Here is a 20,391-nt window from a genome sequence, read left to right on the forward strand (position 1 = left end):
ATGGCAGATGAAATTTAGGGAAGAAAAGGTGTGGAATTAGGGAGATGGATAAAAAATATGAGACTTCATTAGGAGAAAAATCAATAAACTAAGTGATGGATTAGATATGAGGTTTAATGGGAAGGAAAGCTTAAATTGTGATTCCTAAGTCTCTAGGCCTATGAAGCTTTCTGGGAATGTTGTCATACCCTCGGACAAGGAACTTCAGAGGAGGGTCATTTTAAGTGGTAGAGATGCATTAGTTTAGTTTCCCAATATTGAGTTTAGAGTTGATACATGTTTGGAGCTCAGAGAAGATATCAGAGCTAGAGATATAAATCTGAGAATCATTAGCTATATGTGTTTACCCAAATAGATAAATCGACCTAGGAGAAATTGCATAGATTGAGAAGAGGGAAGTTCAAGACAAAGTCTCAAAGGACCCCAACATTAATGCCTGAATAAATGAAGATGTGATGGCAAGGGAGACAGAGAGTGACAAGAGTGGTAGGAGTAAAACCAGCAAAGTTTTATCAGAGAATCCAATAGAAATATTTTCAGTGCAAATATTCCTAAGAAGTCAAACAAGATAAAACTCATAAAACATCCACTAAATGTAAAGACATAGAGGTACTTGTTACTGGTAACCTCAGTGAGACTAGGAGTATAAATCAGGTCGAAATCAGATGAGGGGGGTGTCAGGAAAGTTAAGAGTTTAAACAATGATGTAGGTCGCAAAGCCTTATTTCTACTTTACTGTTGTGTTAGTGTTGGTTGGTTGGTTTTCCTAGAAGGTGAAGAATTGGGCTAGAAGCAATAATGGGGAACATCAATTGAGGGGCTGAAGAGGAAATAGAGTCTTCAGGGAAGAGACAGGTTTCAGTCATGAGAGAAGGACTAGGAAATTCTTTCATGGAGGGGGTGATGAATTCACTGAAAATGTAGTATAAATTCCTGTGAGCAGAAAATACTTTGTGAGAGGGCCAGCCAGGTGGTGCAGTGGTTAAGTTCTCACGTTCCACTTTGGTGGCCTAGGGCTTGTCAGTTCAGATCCTGGGTATGGACCTACACACCCCTTGGCAAACCATGCTGTGGCAAGCGTCCCACATATAAAGTAGAGGAAGACGGGTACAGATGTTAGCTCAAGGCTCATCTTCCTCAGCAAAAAGAGGAGGATTAGTGGCAGATGTTAGCTCAGGTCTGATCTTCCTCAAAAAAAAAAAAAGACAAGAAAAAGAAAATAGTGAGATAGTGGAAGAACAGAGGTCATAATTGAGGTACAGGATAGGTGGAGAGATTTGGCCTAGGAACTTAAGTTTTGCGCATTGATTTATGAAAAAATGAATGAGAGGCCTGGGGCTCTGTTTTAAAGAGTTTCATTGAGGTCTATATTAGTTTTCTATTGCTTAGTAACAAACTACCACTAACTTATGGCTTAAAACAACACCCATTTAACTCACTTTCTGCAGGTCAGAAGTCCAGGTGGGCTTGACCGTTCTCTGCTCAGGATTTCATAAGACAACATTGAGGGTTCCAGTCAGGCTGGGTTCTTATCTGGAATACCTGGGGAAGAATTTGCTTCCAAGTTCATTCACATTGTTACTAAAATCCAGTTCTTGGGGTTGTATGACTGAGGGCCCATTTCCTCACTGGCTCTCAGCCAAGAGGTGCTCTCAGCTTCTCAAGGCTATCAACTCAAGTTCCTTTCCATGAATCTGTCTCCATCTTCAAAGTCAACAACAGCACATCAAATCAGTCATGTGCCTTGAATCTCTTTGACATTTCCTTCTATCATCAGCTCTGCTTTTAAGAGCTCATGTCATTAGATCAATCCTACCAGATACACTACCTTTCTTAAGGTCAACTGTACCACGTGATGTAACGTAATCACTAAAATGATATCTCATCGTATTCTCAGTTTCTAGGGATTACGTGTGCTATCTTTGGGAGACATTTTACAAATTCTGCTACCAAAAGGTCTTTGAGGAAGGTAAGAATTGGGCTTGCAGGCTGAACTGATGTCACTGGCCTGCACCAACAATCTTAACCTGGAGTACAACCTGGCATCAATCACTGCTCAGGCTTGGGCTTTTCTCCAAAACAATCAAATTAGAATTTGTAAGGGTGGGGACTAGGAATCAGTGCAAAGCTTCCCAGTTACCCTAACATGACCGTGTTCTCAGCAGTTTCACGTTAACTTACTTAGTACAATATATGTGGTAGCAATGCCAGAAACAGTTTGAACTAACTAACACCACATATTCTCAATCTCATTTGACTCTAATTGATGTTTTCCCAGTGTCTCTTTCTAATTTCAGAGATTCTGAGGGGTCTAATTAAGTTGAATATCTGTGCACATTATGGCCCACATGTGAACAATGCACGTTTGCACATAGGAATCAATCTACAGATGGACGAGAAGGTCTTGCCAAATTTGGAGAATCATTTAAAAACATTCAAGCCTACTGAAGCAGTAAGTCACTTTCAAAGGTGGTGTCTGCAATAGAAATATCAGATCTGTGAGTGAGACAGTGGATCCCCTAAAGTTACCTATAAAGCAGGTCAGCGTTAGGAATATTATTTGTTAGTTTGGAAAGGCATATATAAGCCTTTGTAAAATTGAAAGGCTTTCTAGTTTAAAGTTTTCTAAAATTAGATTTTGCCAAGTCAAAACATTATCGTAATAACTCTAAATAGTTCCAAACTATTCCCTAAATTTGAATTAAGTCCATCTAATCATTCATATGTAGTGCATTTATTTGAAAATGACCAATTTCTAAGGAAACATTGAAAACTATCATTAACCGTGGCCATAACTTATCAAAAAATTAGATATATTGAATATATTAATAATATTTGCATCCTGATTATATTTGAATTTAGAAGTATGTCCCATATAACAAATATATTGCTGACCTGTTTAAATTTTGAAATATTATCCTAAGCATCTGGAAAATTACAAGATAATTATTGTCCTTAAGGCCTTCACAATCCAGTATGGAAGGCAGAAATACAAATGAACAGCAACAGTGAGAACTCTTAGTGGGTGATCTTGGTTGAAAGGTTCATGAGAATTAATTAATTTAATTTTCACACCCACCATGACATTGGTACCTTTGTTTCTTAAATCTCATTTTACAGATGAGAAAATGAAGTCCAGAGAGTTTCAATAACTTGGCTAAGATCATACAACTTTATAGTCACTTCAGGGCTAAGATTTCATTTCACATAGTAACGCTGCAGAAAGCACACACTTAGCCACTTTGCTCTGCAAGCACCAACAGTGGTAGAACCAGGTCTAACACACTACTATGTGGAACAAAATGCTTGCAGCCCACATGCAAAATGGGAATTACTCATTTAGATTTGGGAGGTGACATTTGAATTGCAGGTAAAATTTCACCAGGTATAAAATTTGAGGAAGCAGAGTATTCAAGATTGTTGCGATATCATGAGCTAGTCTTAATGAGCAGTTTGAAATACTGAGACTGCATTATTATTTTTCTTTTAGAAATATCAAAGGGATTTTTCCTTCATTATCTCATCTCTTACTTGGTCTTAAAATATTTTTAACCATTCCATAGATATATTTTCTTTGCAGCAATTTTCTCCACTTAATTAGAATTAAATGTTAAAAATATATAAAATTTTGTTGTCAAATTATTTTACAAAAAAATTTTATATATTTGCATATCTACCACAAGGGAACCAAACACTCGCCAGAATTTTAAAAAGTACTTCATTATTTAGAGTTACTAATTGGTATCTCACTTTGATGACTTTTCTTAGAATGGAAGTTTCTCAACATAATAAAGGGCATCCACATAAACTACAACTAACGACCTACCTAATGGTGAAATATTGAACACTCTTCCACTATAATTGGAAACAAAAACTCTGTTAACTTTTATCACTTCCATTCAAAATTTTACTGGAGAAAACAGTTCATATAACAAGGCAGAAAAGACCGTAAAGATTCAAAAGCTAGAAGAAAATTATCTTCATTCACATTAGACACAACTATTTATATACATTACCTTGAAGAATTGCATAACATATAATAAGTAGAACTAATTAGTAAATTTATCAAAGTTTTATGATAATAGGCCAATATACAAAAGATCAATCATATTTATTGTATTCCTATATAAAACCATCCAACATTATGATAAAAGTAATAGTAACAAATTCACATTATTATCCAAAAGTGTAATATTCTTAGTGTAGTGGGTTAAATTGTGGAGCCCAAAAGATATGCCCACAACCTCATCTGTAGAACCTGTAATTGTTACCTTATTTGTAGAAGGGATTTTGCAGATGTAGGTGAATTAAGGATCTCAAGATGAGAAGATTATCCTAGATTATCTGGATGTTACGTAAACCCAATGACAAATGTCCCTATCAGAAAAGCAGAGAATAAGGCAATGTGAAAATGAAAGCAAAGATTGGAGTGATGTCACCACAAGCCAAAGAACACAGACACCCAACAGAAGCTGGAATGGGCAAGAAATGCAGTCTCTCCTAGAGCCTCCAGAGAGAGCAGGCCTGTAATCTTCCTGATTTTAGACTTCAGGCCTCCAGAACCATGAAAGAAAAATTCTCCTACACTAAGACATCAAGTTTCTGGTAATTTGTTACAGCAGTTCTAGAAGACTAGTAAATTTAGTAATACATTTAACAAAAGGATTGTAAAGTATAGGTTGAAAACTATAAATATTGCTGAGGGAAATTAAAGAATAACTAAATTGAGAGAAACATCACATTGAACTATACTGAATTGTTATCATTGTCCCCAAATTGATCTACAGATTCAATCAATTCAAATAGAAATCCCCAAAGGCATTTTTCCCCTCCAAATCTGCAAGTTTATTATACAATTTATACTGAAATTGATATAGAATTCTCTGCGATGTTTTTGTTTATTTGTTTTTCACAGCACTTTAAATATATTATCTCACTGCCTTCTGGCCTCTAAGTTTTCTGCCAAGATATTGGCTGATACTCTTATTAAGGACGCATCATACATGATGAGTTGCTTTTGTTTTGCTGCATTCAAGATTCTCTCTTTGGGGGCTGGCCCCGTGGCTGAGTGGCTAAGTTCACACACTCCACTTTGGCAGCCCAGGGTTTCACCAGTTTGGATCCTGGGCACAGAAATGGCACTGCTCATCAGGCCATGTTGAGGCAGCATCCCATATAGCACAACCAGAAGGACCTACACCTACAGATAGAATATACAGCTATGTACTGGGAGGCTTTGGGGAGAAGAAGAAGAAGGAGAAAAAAAAAAGAAGATTGGCCACAAATGGTAACTCAGATGCCAATCTTGGGAAAAAAAGGAGAAACAGAGATTCTCTCTTTGCCTATGTCTTTCAACAGTTTGATTACAATTTGCCTCAGTGAGGTCCTCTTTGGATTTTTCCATCTTAGAGTTCCTAGAGCTTCTTGTATTTGTGGATCTGTGTCTTTCTTCTAATTTGGGAAGTTTTCAGATACTAATTCAAAGAATCTCTCTGCCTTTTTCTCTCTGGCTCTTCTTTATCTTGGACCCCCATAATGCGTATGTTAGTCCAATAATGATATCCCATGAGGCCCTTAGGTTATGTTCACTTTTACTCAATCTTTTTTCTTTCTGCTTCACAGACTCAAGGATTTCAAATGTTCTGTCTTTAAGTCCACTTATTCTTTCTTCTAGATGTTTGCATCTGTTGGTGAACATGGGTAGTGATTTCTTTTTCAATTATTGTATTTTTCAGCTCCAGATTTTCTGTTTGTTCCTTTTTATAATTTCTCTCTCCTTGTTGAAATTCAGATTTTGTTCCCATATCATTTTTCTGATTTCTTTTAGTTCTTTGTCCAAGTTTTCCTTTAGCTATTTGAGCATATTTAAGACAATTATTTTAAAGTCTTTGTCTGGTTAGTCCAATGTATGTGTATTCTTAGGAATGGATTCTGAAGATTTATTTTGTTTCTTCTAATGGACCACATTTTCCTGACGTTCTTTGTATGCCTTGTAATTTTTGTGTTGAAAATTGGGCATTTAAACAAACAAAACAACACTTATTTAAGTCTTGCAGACTGGTTTTGTGTTGGGAAAACCCTCTACTTATTATTTTGGTATTCTTTGATCCTTGAGACCAGCCTAAGGTGAAAGCTTAAAGTCTTTTCAGTTTTTCTCTGAGCATGCATCTTGTTTGGGCTTCTGCATGTCTTTTTGATTCCCCATATACACAGCTGATCTTGAATGTCTTGCTTTCCCAAAAGGTTTCTCTACAGTTTCTCCTCAGTGTCTTAGATGATCTAATGTATTTCTCCTCCTATAATCTCTTACCCTACTCTGTGGATTCTTGTCTTCCTGCCTTTTCAAGCAGCACCTACTGCTTATTCCCACCTGACATCCAAATTACACCACTTCCCCCAACCTCCTTGCCTGAGCTCCAAGCTAGATGAAACCGAGATCGGTTCTTCCAGCAGCCCCCAGACAGATAAAATGTTGAAAGTAAGGTCTTTTCTAATCCCTCTCATTCAAAAATCGGTATTGTTAACTGAACTGTTGCTTCCTCTAAAACAATATCCTGGGAAGGAGGGGCAAGGGTGAGTAAAAATGACATGAAATTTCCCACTTTTTAAATGTGGCTTTTTCTTGAGTGGGTGTTCACTTGTGAGCTGTAGAACTTTGGCTGTTTTCCAAAGCTCTTATAAAGTTATTTCAGCTAGTCTCTAGCTTAGTAGTTTTTGTTTATTTGTTTTTGTTTTTCAAATGTTTCTGTAAAGGATGAGGACTTAGAGCTTCCGAAATCACATTTTTCTTATGTAACTCTAGAAATTTGATTTTTAATATTTCATGTTTAAATTAGGACTTACTTCATGATATGATTTGTTTCTCAGCAAATGTTTAAAATTATTTCAATGAATTAATCGTAACCCTCATTTATTTAGTGTATATCAGGACCTGTACCAACATCATCCCAATTTCTTTAATCTTCTAAATCTCAGATGATGGAGGCACAAATAGTTAAAGCAATTATTTTCTAACATTAAATTTCTTTGTTGCTTACTAATTCTGCAATACTGGGATTATTCTTTGTTTATATTTTGTAGGATCATTGTATTAATACCATGATTTTGGAATGAATTAAGTTTAGTGCATAAGATATTGCAATTGGTAAATAATTTTAAATTGCTGCTGTTATCTTTATGTGTCTACATTGTAAAGGATCCATATTTTAAAGTGAATTTCACTCCAAAATATTGGCTTTTACTACACTATATTTTGGACCAATATTTAATACAGTGTTTAGTTACCTAATTTTACTGACTTTGATAGTAAAACAGTATTAATGTAATATGACCTGGAAGCCATGTTGATGCCAAACACTAGTAAACATAGCTCTCACTTTTTGTTTCCACTTGTATGGCTTTATAAAAATATTACAATGAAAGAAGTTTCAAAAGCACTTTTGTCGGGGAGCTGGGAAGAACAATAAGTGTATAAATTTGTTTAGAATATTATAATACTTTCAGGTATATTTTTTTTCTGAGAACATCCTAGCAATGAGAAAAAATATTATGATCAACATTGTCATTTCAATTTTTCCTAAGCCATGTATTTCTTCTTGTAAGCAAGCTATAATTCTGTCAGACAGAAGAGAAAATATATTGAATAGTTTTATTATGTTCTGCATGAATATACTCCATGTTTTTTGTAACTCTCTATGGCAGTTAAAATGCTACAAAAATTTTTAAACAGGTAAAACAAAGACAAATATAAATATGTTTAATGCATACACTCTTGAAATGCAAATAGACTTGGGATAAATGGGCAAATATACTGTATAGTACTACTTTCATTAATTTTAGCATATTTTGAAGTTCTAAAATTAGATGATTTCTCTATTCTAGACTTGTAAACATTTTAGTCAAATAAACATACAAACACAAATCTTTTAAAATCTACTTTTATATGCAATACTACATTTGGCATTTAAAAATAAAATAAGTATGATTCAAATGAATCATGTTCTAATTAACACATATAGTACTTCTAGCTATTTCTGTCTGAGACATTTGTTAAATATATTGTTGCTTAAAATTGTTCAGCCAAACAGAGGGCACCATTTTTTATGTTGGCTGGACTTTATGAATGCTATTACAATTAATTCAGATTACTAAATTGAATTAACTGTAAAACTGAATCATAATGTTTTTCCTTTTTGTTAGATGGCAGAGGATTTGTTAATTATAGGGAAGTAGAAGAATGGGCAGTAGTTATTGAGAGTTAGAAGTGGCATTTAAGATTATAGTTTAATTTCTTCTGGGCTCAAAAAAATTTAAGTAACTCCCCTAAACTTTTCAAATTGACATCAAATACTGGATTGGATTCCAGAACGTAAATCTTCTAGTAAAGATTTCTTTTCTACATAAAAATACTTTTTCTCTAAGTGATGTCTTTTGCTTTACTTCCTTCACATTTTCTTCTGGAATTATCAGGGAATAAATATATTTGACATGTAAATAAATATTAAAAGATTAACAACACATCAGCTTTACCCCTTTGCCTCATTCGTTCTTAAAGCCAGTCAAAGAAGACTTTGTCCCTATTACTCTATTGAATCTAGGTATGTCAAGGTTAGAAAATATCCCTAAGTGACAATGATCAATTCTAGATTTTCATCTTACCATCTTACTTGCTTTTCAGTGGTATTTGACACAACTGATCATTTCTACTTTCCTTAATTGCTTTTTCACTTGGCTCCAAGTACATGTGTTCTACTAGATTTCCTTTATTTCACAGGTCATTCTTTATAATTTTTTGGATCTTACTCCTTGTCTCAAACTCTGAATGTCAGAGAATTCCATGACTGAATTTTTCCACCACATCTTCTTCATCTACAGTGTAACAGGGTATTTGCTTCAAGTCCCTTGACTTTAAATATGATGCATTCGTTAATTCCAAAATCTTTTTTCTGAATCCTTGGTTATCAGCTTTAGGTGCATTTGCATAACCACCTATGAATCACAGCTCATATCAATAATATAGATGGGTTTACATTTAAAATATAACTTGAATGTAACTATACATCACTATGTCTGTAGGTATAATCCTTGTCCAAGCCCTCATCTCCTTTTATCTAAACTATTGCACTATCCTCTTAAGTAGTCTCCTTGCTTACACTAATAACTCCATGAAGTCTATTCCCCATGGATCAGCTAGAATACTATAAATCAGTAAAACATATTACATCATTTTCCTGATTAATGTGATCTAGTGGGTTCCTGTAAAGTTAGAACAAAATCCAAAGTACTATCAGGCCTTAGATGATATGACCTGTGTTAGATTCCAATTACTGCTGTAACAATGTACCACAAAATTAGTGGCTTAAAACAAAACAAATTTATTATCTTATAGTCCTGGAGATTAGGAGTCCCAAACAGGTCTCATTGGGCTAAAATCAAGGTATCCGAAGGGCTATGTTCCTTCTAGAGGCTCTAGGGGAGAATCCATATCCTTGCCTTTTCCAGTTTATCTTGGCTGCCCACGTTCTTTGGATTGTAGCCTCCATCCATCTTCAAAGACAGCAATGGCAAGCTGAGTCTTTCTTATTTTATATCACTCTGACACTGACTCTCTTGCCTCATTATTTTACTTCTAAAGACGTTTGTGATTACACTGTGTTCCCCCAGATAATCAAGGATGATTTCCTCATCTCAAAATCAGCTGACGAGCAACCTTAATCCCATCTGCAATCTAAATTCTCTTTTGCCATGTAACATAACATATTCACAGCTCCAGAAATTAGAATGTAAACATATTTGTGGATCATTATTCTGACTACCACATGGCCCTTGGCTACATCTTTGGCTTCCTATTCTAAAATACTCATCCTCCTTTATTCTACGCATTCACAATAGTGGCCTTGATCTTCTTCCAACACATCAAGTTTGTTGTGATGTCAAAACATATAAATTCTAGTTCTTTCCCCTTGGAATAATCTTCTCACAGATTTCAAAGGACAGACTTTTTTTCTCCTTTCATTCAGATTCTGCCCAAATTTACATCTTAAGAAGTTTTCCTTCATCATTCTACTTATAATTGTCTTCTACTCATTCAATATTTTTCCAATTAACTTTCTTTATTATTTATATAGCCTGCATCAACCAATATCTATCATTACATTGTACTTTTATATAATACTGTGTGTATATACATATAAATAAAGTTATATATATATATGTATAAATTTTTGTGAGTCCCAAATTAGAATATAAACTCATTGAAGGTGAAAAGTAGTTCCACATTACTATTGAAATATGTATTTGAATCAGTGTTTGGTACATGATAGGTGCTCCAGAAACATTGACTAAATAAAGAAATATATCTACAAAGAATACTTTGTAACTGTACACTACAATCTGGTAATCCACATTATCCTTTTTATGCCCTCTGAGTAAAAAAAAAAAAAAAAAAAATCCAAAGAGAAAATATGACAAGCTTACTGAAGTGCTGGAATTAGGAGACTAATATTTTGAATTGTTGTTCAAATTTTCTTCACTGTATCTCTGGGATGTAGCTCAAATTCTTTATTTTTAGCAGCTCAGAAAATTTAAAATATAATGCATATTATAAGTGAAGCATTGTTAATGCTGACTCCTATTCAATATGGTAGATTCCAGTTTGTGAAAAAAACATTTCTCATTTTGTCACTCAAAAGATACCAATTATTATATTATAATTTTAGGAAAACTTAAGCTCAAACCAAGTATAAGAATATTAAGAAATCAGAAAGAAAAATAGAAATATAGTACCATAGTCAAGATTTGTAAGTAGGACTCAAATCCAGGGAAATCACAGGTAAATCAGAACTAGATAAAGATTTGAACAACTGGAAGTTGGGATGTTAACCTCCATACAGGGACAAGAAACAAGTACTTTACCTTTTGCTATAGAATCTGGATCTGTGTTATCACATAGAGACAGTAGCTATAAAAAGCTGCCACAACCCCAAAATGAAATCCAGAACTCCTTGCTTTATCCTGGAAGCCTACTGCCATTCAGGATCATAAGGAAGTAAAGAGACACTGATAAATCAGAGCCCTAAATATGCATCATGCTTGGGGATATACTCTAAGTTTATATTACCTAAAGGGTGCAGGAACTCCAGGTAAGTTACATGACAATATGTGGTGAATTTGTAAAATTACTAATCTCCAGTAAATGCAAATGTGAACTCACAGAACTTGGATAAATAAAAAATACATCACAATAAACTTGAACTCAAAGTAAAAATTAAAAAGTAGCGTGCAGAGTCAGGTTATTTCAGAAACAAAAAAACATATTTCATCTTAAGAATAAAGAATAACATAAATTTTAAACAGTCATTGAAATAAGTATTTTCAAAATATTCACAGATATAATATCACTCATAAGTCAAGAATAGATAATGAAAAGCAATCTCTAATTCTGAAGTATATTTGAATTAGAGCAAAATTACAGAACTTAAAAATATATTCACTGTAAGAAGGATTCTGAGAAGATGGCAAAGTAGAAAGCACCAGGAGTCTGTCTTCCCACTTGACAAAAATTGCACTGGCAGAATCTCTCAGATATAACTGCCTGAGAACTCTGGAGTCTATTGAAGGTTTGAAAATTCCAGGGAAAGACTTGGAAGTTAAGCTGCAGATAATTTAGGCCAATTTCAGCTCTTAGCATAGCAGCAGTTACTTGTGCCCCACTCCCAGACCTGTGGCAGAGAGCTGCATGCTGGTTTCTGGAGCAACCAGAACACAGCTTGTAGAAGCCAACCTAGGCAAAAAGGACCTTGCAATACAAATATCAGAGATGAGTGCTCTAATCACTGATGGCTGCTTCTGATCACAGAGATGCAGACAAATAGGCTAGCAGTCATTGTTGCTGTGCCTCCACTCACTGTTGCAAGCCCCTACCCCTCAGGCTGCAGTGACCTTGAGTGGAATTAAAGGGCTAGTACCCTTTCCTCCCTTTGATCTTTTTCTTTTTCCCTTTTCAGGAGCCAGAGATTCCAAAGCAACTGCGTATACTGGGAAAATTAGAAAGTGACAACACATGCCCAAGGAAAGCTACAGGCTCAGAAGAGACCTGAACACCTTAAGTTTCCATCTCAGGTTGATTCTTGGACTAGAGACAACCTAAAACAGTAAGAAATAAAATAAAAATAACAAATAAAAACAATAAGAAGAAACAGCAAACCCAGGAGAAGGGAGAGAGTCTAACCTCCAGAGTTATCACATTATTAGTTTTAAATGTACAGTTTTTAAGAACAAAAATGACAAAAAAAATCACAAGGCATACAAAAAAAAAACAACAGAAAAAGATGGCCCGTTCAAAGGAAAAATAAGGCAACAGATACCAACCCTGGTAAAAACATGATGGCAGATCTACTAGACAAAAACTTTAAAACAATTGCCTTAAATCTTAAAGATGTTAAAAGAACTAAAGAAATATGAAGAGAAAGTCAATAAAATGATGTATGACCAAAATGGAAATATCAATAAAGTTAGAAAACATAAAAGAAAAAGAAATTCTGGAGCTGAAAATTACAATAACTGAAATGAAAATTTCATTGAGGAATTCAAAGGCAGAGTTGACCAGACAGAAGAAAAAATCCACAAACTTGAAGATAGGACATTGGAAATTGTTCAGTCTGAGGAACAGAAAGAAAAAAGACTGAAGAACATTGAACAGAGGCTGAGGTACCTGTGGAACACTGTAAAGAATATCAATATATGCATTGTAGGAATCACAAAAGAAGAGAGAATAAAGAAGCAGAGAGAATATTAGAAGAAATAATAGTTGAAAACTTTCCAAATTTTGTAAGATGTGAATATAAGCATTCTAGAAGTTCAACAGACTCAAAGAGATTCACACTGAGACACAGAATAATGAAACTTTTGGAATCCAAAGACAAAGAGAGAATCTTGGGAACAGCAAGAGAGAAACCACTCACCACATACAAGAGCTCCACAATAAGATTTCCACCAGATTTCTCATTAGAAACTTTGAAGGACAGAAGGCAGTGGGCTGACATGTTCCAAGTGCTAAAAGAAAAAAAAGAAAACCTGTCAACCACGAATCCTCTATCTAGAAAAACTGTCCTTCAAAATTAAGCGAGAAATTAAGATTTCCCAGATAAACAAAATCTAAGGAGAATTATTACCATTAGACCTGCCTTCCAAGAAATTCTCAAGGGAGCACTGCAGCATGAAATGACAGGACGTTAGACAGTTAACATGAAATAATATGCAAAAATAAAGACCTCAATAAAGGTAAGTACATTGGCAATTATAAAAGCTAGTATTATTGTAACAACAGCTTGTAACTCTACTTTCTGTTTTCTACATGATTTAAGAGACTAATAAATTTTAGAAAACAATTATTACGTTAAAAGTTAGTATTGCTGTAACTTTGGTTAGTAACTCCACATTTGGAATTCTACATAATTTAAGAGACTAATGCATTTAAAAGAATTATTAGTTTATGTTTTAGGGCAGACAATGTATAAAGATGTAATTTGTGACATCAACAACGAGTGGTGAGACAGCTGTTAAAGGAGTAGAGTTTTTATGTTATTGAAGTTAAGCTGCATAAATTCAAATTAGAGCATTATAACTATAGGATGTTAAATGTATCCCATGATACCCACAAAGAAAATAGTTATAAAATATATACAAAAGGAAATGGGAAAGAAATTTAAACATGCCAACTCAAAAATCAGCTAAACACAAAAGTAAAATAGGAAAAATACAAGGAAAAAAATAGACAAACAACAAAATGACAAAAGTCCCTCCTTATCCATAGTTATTTTCACTGCAAATGGGTTAAATTCTCCCATGAAAAGTCAGATACTGGCAGAATAAATAAGAAACATGATCCAAGTATTTGCTGTCTATAAGAGACTCACTTTAGATTCCACGACACTTTCAATTGATTGAAAGTGAAAGGATGGAAAAAAGATATTCATGCAAATCTTAACCAAAAGACAGTAGGGGTAGCTATACTAATCTTAGACAAAATACATTTTAAATTGGAAAAGACTACTAGAGGAAAAAGAAAGACATTATATATTAATAAAATATTCAAATAAGCAAGAAGATATAATAATTATAAATATTTATGCATCTAAAAATAAATCAAAATATAGAAAGCAAAAATTGACAGATTTAAAGGGTGAAATAGACAGTTCTACACTAATAGTTGGACATTTTAATACCCCATTATCAATAATGGATAGAACATCCAGACAGAAGATAAATGAGGAAATAGAGGTCTTAAACAACACAATAAATGAACAAGATCTAACAGACAAATATAAAACACTCTACCCCATCACAACAGCATACATATTTTTTTCAAGTACACATGGGACATTTTCCAGGATAGATCATATGTTAGAACAAAAATCGAGTCTCAATACATCTTAAAAAATGGATATCATTCAAAGCATCTTCTCCAACTATCATGGGATAAAGTTAGAAATTAATAACAGAAGTAAAACTGCAAAATTCACAAAATCGTGAAAATTAAACAGAACCCTCTTAAAAGACCAATAGATCAAAGAAGGAATCACAAGGAAAATTAGAAACACCCAGGAGATGGCCCCGTGACTAAGGGGTTAAGTTTGCGAGCTCTACTTCAGTGTCCCAGGGTTTTGCCGGTTCAGATCCTGGGCTCAGACATGGCACCACTCAGCAAGCCATGCTGATGTGGTATGCCACATAGCACAACCAGAGGCACTCACAACTAGAATATACAACTATGTATTGGGGAGGGAGGGAGCTTTGGGGAGAAGAAGAAGGGGGAAAAAAAAGAAGATTGGCAACAACTGTGAGCTCAGGTGTCAATCTTTAAAAAACAAAAAAAGAAACACTTAAAGACAAATGAAACTGAAAAATCAATGTATCAAAACTTATGGGACACAATGAAATCAGTGAAAAGGGAAACTTTATAACTATAAAGGATTACATTGCACAGCAAGAAATATCTCAAATTTACAACCTGACATTACAATTAAAGGAACTAGAAAAAGAAGAACAAAATAAACTCAAAGCTAGCAGAAAGAAGAAAATAATAAAGATTAGAGCAGAGATCAGTGAAATAGAAAACAGAAAAACAATAGAGAAAATCAATGAAATCTAAAGTTGGTTCTTTGAAAAGATGAACAAATCAGCAAACCTCAAGGTGAGGGACTAAAGCAAGAGAGAAGACAAATTACCAAAATCAGAAGTGAAAGGGGGACATAACTACTGATTTTAAGAAATAAAATGGATTAGAAGCACATACTATGAACAATTGTGTGACAGTCGCTTGGATAACCTAGGTGAAATGGACAGATTTCTAGATACGAAAAACCTACCAAGGCTAAATCACAAAATATAGAAAATCCAAATAGACCTATAACATAAAAAGATTGATTTAGTAATCAAAAATCTTCCAATAAAGAAAAGCCCCATACATGATTACTTCACTGGTGAATTCTACAAAACGTTTAAAGAATTAATGCTAATCCTTTTCAAGCTTTGCCAAAAAGTTGAGGAGAAGGAAACACTTCCTAACTCCTTCTGAAAGGCCAGCATTACCTTGATACCAAAGCCAGGCAAAGACACCACAAGGAAAGAAAACTACAAACCAATATCCTTTATGATCATCATGCAAAAATCCTCAACAAAATACTACCACACTGATTTCAGCAGCATATTAAAAGGATTACACACCATCAACAAGTGGGATTTATTCTTGGAAGGCAAGGTGGTTTCAATATAAAAACAATTGATCAATATACAAAAATTTCAATTGAGAATATGCCACATTAACAAAACGAAGGGAAAAAAACCCAGATGATCATTTCAATTGATATAGGAAAAGCATTTGACAAAATTAAACAGCATTTTTTCATTAAGAACACTCAATGCACTAGGAGTAGAAGGAAACTATGTCAACACAATAAAAGCCATATTTGAAAAACCCACAATAAACATCATACTCAATGGCTAAATACTGAAAGGTGCTTGTCCAAGGCCAGGAACAAGGTAAGGATGCTCAATTTTGCCACTTTATTCAGCAAAATATTGAAAATCCTAGCCACAGCAATTAGATAAGAAAAAAATTAAAAGGTATCCAAATTGAAAAGCGAGTTTTAAAATTATCTCTGTTCACAGATGTCTTGATTTTAAATGTAGAAAACCCTTAAGATTTCACACACAAAAAATATTAGAACCAATAAATGAATTCAGCAGAATTGCAGGGTATAAAGTCAGCACTCAAAAATCAATTGCATTTCTATATATTAACAATGAAAAATTTGAAAAGGAAATTATAAAAATAATTTCATTTGAAATAGCAACAAAAATAATAAAATACTTAAGAATAATTTAACCAAGAATGTGAAAGACTTGTACAATGAAAACTACAAAACTCCAAAATATTGCAGAAAGAAATTGATGAAAGACATAAATAAATGGACACAAATCCATGTTCATGCATTGGAAGGCTTAATATTGCTAATATGTCCATAGTACCCAAAGTGATCTACAGATCCAGTGAAATCCCTATCAAAAGCCCAGTGAAGTCTTTTGCAGAAATAGAAAAACACATCCTAGAATTCAAATTGCATCTCAAAGACCCTGAATAGCCAAAACAATCTTGAAAAAAGATAACAAGGCTAGAGGACTCACACTTCCTTATTTCAAAACATACTCTAAAGCTCGAGTAATCAGAAGAGTGTGGTGCTGGTATAAAGTCAGACATATAGATCAATGGAATAGAATAGAGAATCCAGAAATAAACTCTGGCAAATAATTTGTGACAGTGGTGCCAAAACCATTCAATGGGGAAAGGACAGTCTTTTTAACAAACGGTGCTGGAAAAACTGGATATCCACATAAACAAGAGTAAAGTTGGACTCTTACCTAAAACCATGTACAAAAACTAACTCAAAATGCAGCAAAGACCTAAATATAAGACTTTAAATGATAAAACTCTTAGAAGAAAACATAGGGAAAATCTTTCACAACATTAGATTAAGCAATCAATTTCTTGTCTATAACACCAAGGGCACAGCCAACGACAACAAAAAATAGATAGGTTGGGGGGCCGGCCTGGTGGCGCAGTAGTCAAGTTCACACATTCCACTTCGGTGGCCCAGGGTTTACCAGTTCCGATCCTGGGTGCGGACCTGTGTACCACTTGTCAATCCATGCTGCGGCAGGAGTCCCACAAAGTAGAGAAAGAGGGGCATGGATATTAGCTCAGCACCAGTCTTCCTCAGCAAAAAGAGGAAGATTGGTGTAGATGTTAGCTCAGGGCTAATCTTCCTCAAAAAAAAGAAAAATAGGGCAGACTTCATGACAATTTAAAAAATTTGTGCATCAAAAGATAACATCGACAGAGTAAAAAGGCAATCCACAGAAGGGGAGAAAATATTTACAAATCATATATCTGATAACTGATTAATATTCCAAATATATAAAGAATTCCTAAAGCTCAACAACAAAAAACAAACTCAATTCAAAAACGAGCAAAGGACTTGAATAGACATTTCTCCAAAAAAGAAATATGAATGGCCAATAAGCATGTGAGATGATGCTCAACCTCACTATTCGTTACAGAAATGCAAATCAAAACTACAATGAGAGACTATTTCACAGCTATTGGGATGACTACTATCAAAACAGACAGAAAATAACAAGTGTTGATGAGGCTGTGGAGAAATTGAAACTCTTGTGCACTGTTGAGGGGAATGCAAAGTGGTACAACTGCTGTGGAAAACAGTATGTTGGTTCCTCAAAAAATTAAAAATAGAATTAACAAATGATCCAACAATTCCACTTCTGGGTATATAACCAAAAGAATTGAAAGCAGGCTCTCAGAGAGATATTTGCACACCCAGAAATACAGCGCAGCAGCATTATTCACAATTGCTACAATGGGGCAACAATCCAATATTTATTGATGGATGAATGGATAAGCAAAATGTGGTATGTACATACAATGGAATATTACTTAGTCTTGAAAAAGAAGAAAATTCTGAAATATGCTACTACATGGGTGAACCCTGAGGACATACTAAGTGAAATAAGCCAGTCCCAAACAGATAAATACTGTATGATTTCGCCTACATGAAGTGTTTGGAGTGGTCAAAATCATAGAGATAGAAAGTAGAATGGTGGTTGCCAGGGTCTGGCGGGAGGGGGCGATATAGAGTTATTGTTTAATGGGTATACAGTTTCAGTTTTAAAATACGAAAAACATTATAGAGATGGATGATGGTTATGGTCACACAACACTTTGAATATATTTAATACTTCTGAACTTACACTTAAAAATGGTTAAGATGGTAAATTTTACATGTATTTCACCACAAGTAAAATACACATATGTATATTCACTAACATTGCAAAGTCATTGAATAAGTTAAGACATAAACAAGTAAATAAATACATGTGCTTCCCTTGCTAACCGAAACTCCCCTACCTGCCATAGACAATAAGAAAGATTTTGCCTTGATGAATATTTCTGGCTAGACTTACCTCAGGAAGTTGCATATCCAGAGAAAGCCAAACTTCAGATGTATAACTCAAGTCACTTTCTAGCAGGCCTCAGAAGGCCAATGAAGCCAGAAGAAATGTAGACCATCAAAGAAATTACAAGGCATGACTAATTTGTATTAGCACATTTCTAGAGAATATATGTGATATGTATTCTGACAGTGCTTGACCACAGGATAAAAAAAATTTGATTTTGGCTGAATGTATTGATTTCATTCAGTGGTTTTCGTTCACCAGCGATTTTGCCCTTGACAGAACATTTGGCAATGTCTGCGTACATTTTTCATTGTGAAAACTGGGGGAGGGTATAATTGGCATCCAACAGGTAGAGGCCAAGGATGCTGCTAAACGTTTTACAATGAACAAGTGTAATCCCCTATAATACGTGATTTTCAAGTCCCAAATATCAATTGTGCCCAGATTAAGGAACTATGATAGAATTGCGTTTACCAGATGGTCTGGGTTTAACGTGCTAACCTAAGCAGCTAGTTCTAATTTTTTGTTGGTTGGCTAACTGTGAGGAGATGAAACAAGATTGAGTTCTCATAAAATAGAACAGTGTAGTGAATACAAAAACTATTAGAGTGGATTATAATACATGGCACAACTATTCCACTACTATATTTTTCGCTGTTGAGACTGAGAAGATTGTCTATTCATGAAGGCATTAAGAAGTTAGAAGTATTGTAGACGTTTCTTATAGGCTAAGGATACCGGTGGATATGGCAGTAGCGATGGCAGATATTTCAATGGAAATAGCTTGATCCCAGAAAGACAGAGACATAGTATAACACTTAACTGACAGAGTAAAGACATTGGACAGCAAGGTCAAAATAATGATAAAATAGTCTAACCCATAAGGATGCTTGGCATGAGAAAATCGCTAATTGTGCCCCTATGAGGACCAAAATATATGGATCCCCCCTAACATTCCTACGTTACTTTCTACAGCCAAAACAAAACTCTAGAGTCTGATGATTAAAAAGGTCAGGCTTGAGTTACCAAAGTTTTCAAATGATTTTACCCAAATTCCAGATGAGTCATTTCACAGCCTCAAGGCCATTCAAATGAAAGGGAAAGTATTGAAAAAGAAACCTGCAACAATATCACTGGTATGTATGATGAATTTTCAACCTAACATGTCTGGAAAGGTACCTGCAGCAATTTAGCAGTTTGAATGACAAAACAAAAGGAGAATAGTTTTGTCCCTTTTGAAATAAAAGGCCTGCAGTGTGGAGGAGATTCTTAATATTCATGAGAACACAATGGCTTGTTCTAAAGATGTCAGTCATCTAACTTCTCCTAAAACCTCAGTGCTCATTGAGGTTTTGAGACAAAAAACAGTGACCATGATGACAGAATGGCGGCTGTTCAGCAGCTGATCAAAAGACTTCGCCTCACCAAGGCTGATCTGACCACCTCCACTGCTGAAGGCACAACTCACCTCATCTTAGAGAAGTCCCTAAAATGAAACATAGCCCAGTATTTGGTGACAGGTGAATATATTTGCCCCACTTTTTAAAAATCACACATGAGATTCATTCATTTATTCAGTAATTATTTATTGCCTGTACTATGCTTAAAGAGTGGTTCTAGTGGCTTGGGATACATGAGAGGAAAAAGATTTAATAAAAATAATCCAAAGTCTTTCCATGGTAGAACACATTCTCAGTGGGAGCAAGGCAAAATAAGCAATAAATATCATATGAGTATAAGTTTTACACTATATTGTAAACTGATAAATATGGTGGAGTAAAAAATGTAAAATTGAGTTAGAGAATCGAGAATGTCTAGGTTGAGAGTGTTGGTTGGGTAAGGTGGTCCTCTCTGAAT

At 34.6% G+C, this 20,391-nt stretch overlaps 1 long non-coding RNA gene across 6 annotated transcripts in view; it reads right to left on the reverse strand.

The window, feature by feature from the left end:
- LOC139079832 (uncharacterized) overlaps positions 1-20,391 on the reverse strand; it is a 280,199-nt gene that overhangs the window by 63,968 nt on the left and 195,840 nt on the right. For 2 of the 6 annotated variants that reach the window (XR_011533779.1, XR_011533776.1), the window contains exons 2-4: positions 12,963-13,053; positions 4,272-4,377; positions 1,440-1,542 (exon numbers count right to left, since the gene is read on the reverse strand). This is a non-coding gene — a long non-coding RNA (uncharacterized lncRNA). The remainder of the gene's footprint in view (positions 1-1,439; positions 1,543-4,271; positions 4,378-12,962; positions 13,054-20,391) is intronic. The other 4 variants (XR_011533778.1, XR_011533775.1, XR_011533777.1 and 1 more) reach the window with 2 other exon arrangements.

This window comes from Equus przewalskii, chromosome 27, assembly GCF_037783145.1.
Source record: "Equus przewalskii isolate Varuska chromosome 27, EquPr2, whole genome shotgun sequence".
Taxonomy (NCBI): domain Eukaryota; kingdom Metazoa; phylum Chordata; class Mammalia; order Perissodactyla; family Equidae; genus Equus; species Equus przewalskii.